This window comes from Phyllostomus discolor, chromosome 11 (assembly GCF_004126475.2).
Source record: "Phyllostomus discolor isolate MPI-MPIP mPhyDis1 chromosome 11, mPhyDis1.pri.v3, whole genome shotgun sequence".
NCBI lineage: Eukaryota > Metazoa > Chordata > Mammalia > Chiroptera > Phyllostomidae > Phyllostomus > Phyllostomus discolor.
Window position 1 is genome coordinate 79,394,421 of NC_040913.2, and position 8,185 is coordinate 79,402,605.

Consider the following 8,185-nt stretch of genomic DNA (forward strand, 5'->3'; position numbering starts at 1 on the left):
CTGGGAGTGGAAATGAAGGACTCCCTTTACAGAGCCAAGGAAAGACGCAGTGAAAGGAGACCAGGATCTGATTTTCATTTGAGAAAGATCATTCTGACCGCAGTAGCGGAGGGTTGGGTGGCGAGACCAGTTCATGCTATGAAAACAGTTCAGGGGCGAGATGACGGAAGTTGGACTTAAGTCAGCAGCTGACGTGGAGAGAAGATAGCAGCAAGGAGAAGGAAGTCTCTCGGAAAGTAAGCCGTCACCTGTTGGAAGAAGGCAGACAAGGTGGAGGTGGATCCAGGTTTCTAGCTCAGAAAGAAGGGAGGCTGGTGGCACATTCACTGAGCTTTAGGTTGCACATTGTGTGGAGGGCAGGTGGACTCATGCCCTTCCCACCTGTCTGTGCTCCCAGTGGGGATGCTCAGGGACCAGGGGCACGTCCAGGCCTCATCAGCAACACATATATTTTTAAGTCCAGTAAATGAGGGAGCCATTGAAGAGCAAGTATAATGGTGAAGGAAGAGGGAGATTGATGGATGGACAGAGGACATGGACCCCGGAAACGAGAACGAAGAGAAAGAGCTGAGGAGCACAGACAAGTCCAGGAGCCACGGAGCTGAGAGCTTAGCTACCCTGGGGGCTGGGGGAAAGGACCCTCATCTCTGGATGGGCCCTCGGTGCTGCCCTTCTCTTTGCTCTGGGTCTTTTCACAGCGATTTATTCATTGCATAACATTAGAAGAAATGCATGGGTCAGAACAAAACCCCGATTTCTAGTTTATCACGAGGGGCAATAAAAGCAATACCTAACGACTTTAATGGTTTTGGCCAGGAGTTCACTTAATTCTTTAGGTAGTCATCAGATTTTTCAGCAAGAACACATTTGAAATGCAGGAAGCAGAGGGTTGTGGCTTTTGGATGGGACCCAATAGATACAGTAACCAGACCTGCAGGTATACCCAAATTCCTCGCGGGTACACAGGACGGGTGAGCTTGCACATTTTTGCGAATACTAAGGAATCCTGAGATCTGCCAGCACTTAATTAATATTGATGGTCCCTTCCTAGAAATGTTGGGCTTTGAAAGCACCTTGGGTGTCGTCAACTCTGACCTCTACAGATTTTGGGTGGCGTCATTAAATGGCAGGGGGCACGGAGTTTGAATTCAATCAGAAGCAAAAAAGTGGGAGACACTTGATTCTATGCAGAGCTGACCTGCAGGTGTATATAAATTATTGATGTGGATGCCACCTGATGAATTTGAGGGTAAAGGTAGGTTGGCCAGCGATGAATCATGGACTTTCTCTCAGCTAGCGTGCCCAGGGCCAGGCCTCTCACTTGCCAGATGAAGACACAAAGGACTACAGAAGTGAAACAGCTTGTCCAAGGTCAAACCCAGGCAAGAGCCAGAGCTGGGTGATTGCTGGGGCTGAGCACCTTGCAGCGTTCATTTCCTCCAGCAGAGCCATCTGCAGGCCCCCTCTGGTTTTGTCTTACATGCTTTATGTCAAATGCTGTAAAGAGAGAAAGCAGAAACTATTGTTGAAAAAATGCTTTGCCAACATTGGCAGCCATTTGCACTCGGTGATTTTTAAAGCTTCCCAATGTCCTTTCAGTGCAGTTGTGGAAGATGTGAACAAAATGCATACTGCATTTGGGCCAATCTAACGTCTCCTAGAAATAAGGTGCTTATTGTATCCGTAAAACAGATTTGGAAAATTAAGTAAAATTTTATCCACAGAGAGAAAATGTCATTGTTAACTGCTTCTCAAAACTGAATCATTTTTATTTCTTGATAAGCTAATGTCATCCCAGTGGGTTACTAGGAACCCCGCAGCTACAGCTTAAACTTCCCGGCGCCCAGCACAGTGCCCCAGCACTCGGGAGCTGGCAGTCTGCTGGACTGCCTCACCCTGACGGCCGTCCTGCAGCTCTCAAACCGGGCTCCGTGGGCCACAGGACCCCCTGCTCACTCAGCCCAGCTGGCTTCGCCCAGGCTTTGTTCTCTTCACTTCTCCAGCATTAGAAATGGCTTCTGCTCACCTCTCCTTTGTGCGAACCTTTCTTCTCCTGGCTCCCATGACACCAAGGGTAGCAAAGGGTTTTCTTCTCAGGGCCCCAATCTGATTGATTAGTGTTGCTCCCTGGAGCACAGTGATGGAAAGGATTCTGAAGCCAATCCATCCCATTTTCTCCACCTGGACAACTCCTCCCACTCCTTCAAGGATCAGCTTCAATTCCACCTCCTTGAAAGGTTGGGGGTGGGGTTCCCTCCTCCGGGTGCCCGTTCCCAGTACAGATTCTGTTACAGCGCAGATCGCTGTGTTGTGTTTATCTGTTTCGATGCCTGTCACTCCCCTGTGAGCCCCTCAAAGGCAATCTTTTTTCTCTTTATCCACAGGGTCCAGCATAGCGTTCTGGGTCCATTAAAGTATGGCAACTGGATAATGGATAGATGGATGGATGCATGCATGGATGCATGGATGGATGGATGGAAATGGATGAATGGATGGATAATAGATGGGTGGATGGAGGAATGTGAATCTAATAGTTTGGCCTGCTGGTTTTCTGAGAGTATAAAAATAATATGCTCGCCAGTAGCTGCTGGTTTTCTGTCCCCCATTGACATGCTCCCATCTCTTCCCATGTTTAGCTAAATGTGGCAAGGTGGAAGTTCACTGCTGGAGGATTTTAATCTTTTCTCTTGGAGTGGTTCCTGCCACTTGCACCCCCAGAAAATGAAGAGAGGCAGGATGGAGTGCTACTCCAGGCAGCAGGGGTCTTTAAGACAGTGCGGCATTCCGCTTACTTCTATCCACAGGTTTTCCAGTCCCTTGCTGTGTGCCCTGCGGAGACTGCTCTCATCTCTGGGCCACTCTGGATCCTGGAGTCACTACTGTCAGCCATTATTTTCTTAAAGTCCACCCCTGACTCTCAGTCTCTGTTGACACCTGATTCAGCATGACAAGGTGGAAGGCACTACCTGGAATAGATGTGCCCGCCTGGCTCTAGGTGACGCTCAGGAACTTAAGATGGATGTGTTTTCTGGTGACTGCCCCCGCATGTTGGTCCAGTTAGATCCAGAAGTGCTCAGCTGTGTGACTGATCAGAGAGAAAAGAAAATAAATGAGTTTCCATGAACAAAACTAGCAGGCCATCTTCCTTTTTGTTTTTCACTCAAAATGGTCTCAGACACTGTGGTCGCCTTATTCGTTTGCGTTCTGTCAGTAGGCCCTGTCTGAGCTCTAGGACACACAGAGGTGAGGGGAGAAGACATTGTCCCTTCTCCCACAGGGCTTGCTCTGCAGTTAGGGAGGACAGACCACGAACAAGAAAATCAGTAGAGCTAAAAGTGTTTGAAGGAGCTAGGGTCGCTAGGATGGAGGATGGCCAGGGGACCCTTCTGAGCATGTGACATCTCAGTTGAACCCTGGAGGATAAGGAAGGACCCGCCAGGGCTCGGTGCACGGTATCTTCCAGTACATACTCACCGAACCCAGAGAGGAAAATCCGGCTAGAGTCCTTCAGAAGCAGGCTGGGGGTCCAGTGCCCACAGAGTGCCCATGGCAGCACCACCGAGACGCAGATGGATGGAAATGGTGACCTTTGAAGCTGGGCTCTTGGGGAATGCTGGGGACAGCTGGGCGGCAAGGTGCCTTTGGTGACTCTCAGGCCACTTCTCCCTGTCTGCAGGTGTCTGCAGTGAAGCATGCACAGGGAGGCTTTATAGCCTCGTAATAGCTTGTAGTCCATTTTCGAATATTAGGCCAAGTGCTGTGTGTTGACATCATTACTAGAGACATAAGTGCCCTGCCCATTACTGTAATTAGTGCTTTATTAAAGCGGCATTTGCACAGACTCGAGAGCGTCACAGGCTAAAACACCAGCGATGCTGAAGTGTGACCAGGAACAAGGAATCTAAGGGCCAGGTGTCACCCGCACATCTTTGGCCGACACAGGTAACTTGATACAAACCCTTTATCTGGGGAAAGGGGCTTTACGAGCAGCTTTCTCTTTTCCCACCTCTGTAAGAGCCGTTCTTCAGTCCGCCCGGTGCGCCTGGGAAACACGCGCACTCCGTCTTGCAGTGTGACGGAAGTTAGAGGTGCAAGTGCTCGAGATCAATTCCGAGCTTCCACGTTTCCTTGTCTCGATGTTTCTTAGCATCTTCCAGAGCATCGTGTGATAATCTGCTTCCAGAGCCTTCAGGAGAGGAGATGCATTGCCAAGCCTGGTAGTTCATGCTTGGCTTTATAAACAATTAAACAGCCATCTGTTGGTTTGCTTCGGTGACTGAGAAAGCACCATTTAATTGCCACGGGCGTCCAAATGGATGAGCGACCCTGGGGCGACGGTGCTCTGGGTCCAGTCCAGCGGCCCAGTCACCACATTACTAAAGAGCTCCACTCTGTGGCCTGTGGTCATTCGTTTCCGTCTCCTCTGCCCACTGGGGAGGGCGGACACAGCCAGGGCTCCGGCTGGCTCGCTCTGCATCCTCAGCCCTGATGCACACACAGGCAAAGAATAAATTGTACTGAATGGATTTTGATCCTACAAAGATTGAAATCTCCTCTTTTAAAAACAATTTGGCTTAAAGCATTAGAAATTCACTCTCTCACCATTCTTGGGGGTCTGAAGTCCAAAACCAAGATACTCGTAGGGACACGTGCCCTTGGGAAGCTTGAGGGAAGGCCCCTCTCTGCCTCTCCAGGCTGCGGGTGGCTCTCGGCATCCCTTAACTTGTTGTGGCTGCATCGCCACAGCACTTGTCTCCATTTTTACACAGCCTTCTGGCCTTCCGTGCGTTTCTGTCCAAACTCCTCCGTCAACATGGGAGGTTTGCTTCTAGCGGCAGGCCTGGTAGCGAGGGAAGCGCGTGTGTCTTGTCTGTGTGGGTCTGGGTTGTGCCTTTGTTCCTCGTGGATGAGCCGCGAGCTGGCTGATTTCATCTCCTCCATGCGGTTCTCCTTTTCCCGTGCAGCTTGGTTCTGGGCTTGGGTGGAAGAAAGAGTGACGATCTCGTTCTAGGAGAAGGTGTCTTGTGCACACCTGTTGAAACTTCTTCTGTCCTTGCTCTCTGTGGAGAAATAACATTACAGAGAATTCAATGGCGTATCATGTATAATCCATTAGCATTTCTTTTCTAAAATTTCAATCATGGTCACCTACGTGCTTTTTTTTTTCTCTCGTCCTTCTTTTCACGTGGTAAAACCAACATCGGCAGGAAGCACTGGCGCTCAGGGCGACCTGGGCAGTGCCAGGTTAGATAAGTCCAGCTAGCGCTGCCCTCGCTGCGGGCCTCATCAGAGCCTCCGGGCTGCTCTCCAGCTCTGGGAGCCTGCATCTGGGGCTCCATGCGTCATAGTCTCCAGATGGAGTCAATGCCAGAGCCGTCTTAGTGGTGACTTCTCAAGAAACTAGTATTTCCCCCGAGACAGTTTAGGGGACAACAGTGTACAGCTTCTTTAGTTTTTCCCCATTTCTTTACCATGTCTTTTCGCAAATGTTTCTCTAACTACAATGTGATTTTCCTGAGTTTTCCTTTATCCACTTTTGGCTTTCCCTCAGTCAGAATGCCTGACTCAAACAAATAGGTATTAAATACATTTGAAATTAAAAGTAAATTAAATGCCTTCAAGGGTTTGGCACATAGAGGCTTAGCAATTCTCAGGCATTTTGAGCAGAGTCCCTGTTCTGCCCACCCCCCCTGCACCCCCCCTCTGCCCCCACGAGGGCGGGGGGCTCCTGGCAAAGGGTCCAGAGTAAGGTCTGCAAGTGCTTGCACGTCATTGGTCCATGGCCAGCAGTGATCGGAAAGCAATAGAAACACCCAGCGAAGGTTTTTCCAGAATCTTTATCATTTGTGACAACATAATTTATAATCCTTATAATTTATCATCCTAAAGTTGTGACTTCCCAATATTTTCTGGAACCTTGAAATGCTAATTACTTGCTTCTGCGACATTTCCTTCCTTTGTGAAAATGCCAGATGGCACATATTCATGGTTTAGATTGGCGTTCATTAGAATTAAAGTTAGTTTTTGATTTGGGCAGGATATTTTTTGAGGCTGGTGTGACCCCCTGGAGAAAATTGTCTGTTCTGAGACCTCAGGAATCCTTGAGACACAAAGGTGCGGGGAACACAACACGTCCAAGATGACCCATGCCAAGCTGTCCCCTCCCCTCTTCACCAGCCTTCTCCTTGCAAGAGTCGTTTGCTTCACACGCTGTGTGACAAGTGCCAGCCCTGGCTGAGGGCCATGGAAGGGGACCCAGAGATGAGAGGGTGGGAGTCAGTCACCCAGGAGTCTCCTCTCCCCACCACAAACCACAGACCCAAGTGTGACGCCCCTTTCGCACACTGCAGCTCTGTGTCCCCCTCCGACCACCACCCCCGCCGCCACCGCCAATATGACAAAGCCAGAGACGACAGAAGATTTCTAGCTGCCCTGATCCCAAGGTGTCCACCATCCTGAACAACTTCCATAAGGCAGTTCTGAACAAATGAGTTCCTTCCAGGTTTACTGCAGACTTGCCTACTTTCACTGTGGGTTGTTTTATTCATTTCTTCCTGCTGTCTCAGGATGTGGAGTGCACTTGATTGTTTGAGGTAAGAGGACTTTTCTCCATGTCTGGCTTCCTCCTGAGGACAAAGATATTTGGCATCTGTTCATCCATTGTGTGGCCTCCCCCTCTCTGCCTGCACGAACCTCGGAAAACCTTCCTCCCTCCGGCCCCACGGCTTCCTTCTGCACCGCCCCGGGCTTCCTGCCTGCCCACGGTGCCGTAGCCATGGGGAGAGTGTGCACCCCTCTCCGCCTCCAGCCAGAGCCACACCACGCGTAACCTAATCATCCCTTCCTCACTGCCCGCCTGTGAATGAGGCGGTTGTCCTGGCAGAGAAATTGAATTAAGGGCTCTGCTTGCGAAATCCCAAATTTATTCTGCTGGGGCCTCAGTAAAGGCCCTAAAATTCAATTTAGCAGACTGGGGAAGCAAGACAAGAAGTCCCCGAGGTGGGCCTATCAGCCTCTTCCATCTGGTTGCTGGGAGCTACGGCCTGGTGGGGCAGAAATAGCCTGGACTTTGGGTTCTGGCATATTTGACTTTGAGTCAAACTGGGCCATTTGCAGCTGTGTGAGCTTAGGCTAGTTACTTAACTCCTCTGAGCCTCGATTTCCTTACCTATACAAGAGAGCTCATAGAAACGCCTACCTTTCAGGATAATGGTATAAAGTACATGAAGTGCCTGGTACTGAGTGTATGCTCAGCAATGAAAGGCCTTACTGTTTAGGTTCAGCCCCTGGAGTACAAAAACAGAAATGAAGCCGAGGAGCTGGCGAGAGAGCTCTCCCACCACGAATTCACAGCTTCCGTAACCCGAGTTGCACCAGACAGCTGGACAGTGATGGAACCAAGGCCAACCTCGTCGCTGCCACTGCCCAGCGCTGTGTCTCCTAAGGTTCGTCCGCACTCCGGCCTCCTGCCTACTGAACCACGGGGGCAGCAGCTTGGACACCCCACTTGGGTGTCTCCTCCGTATCTGCTGTGTCTTGCCTGGTACCAGGTGAACCTGCCCTCCTGTCCTTCCTGCTGCCGAATGTCAGATCCAGGGGAGGGGGGAGGACACCCCCATGACCCCTGGAAGGAGGTCTTTGAGTGGAAATCCTCCACGAAGCGCGGGGAACTTCTGCTCCCCACTGTGACGTGCTAAGTGGTTGCTCTCTTCTTTGGTGGCCCTTCCTGACCACAAGACGGCATCCTACGCCCTCCAGAAGTGGAGCTGGTGATGGTGGTGAAGGGGGAGGCAAAGGTGGGGAACCCATCATTTCTCCCCTCTAGTCTTGGAAATACAGCACAGCAGTAACACTCTCTGAACCCTGTTATGGATAAACAAGTGATAGCCCCTTTCTGGGTCTCTGTTTCCTCACCTGCAAGTGGGGGGTGCTGGGCTAGAGGACACAGAGTCCTTTTACCTCTAGTAGCCTATGATTTTGCAGTAGGATTTATAAACGAGAGACTTGGCATTTGGAGTGAAATTAAGGGGAAGACTTGGTATGTTGAGCTCTTCCACCTGAGCAAACACTACACCCACAAAGTGCGAATTCCCACAGGCAAGGAAAACAATAGGGCCACCCTTGGAGTGGGAGGGGTGAGGTTAAAGACGGGCGGCATTGGGAGTGAGACCTCTTCCTGCGCAGC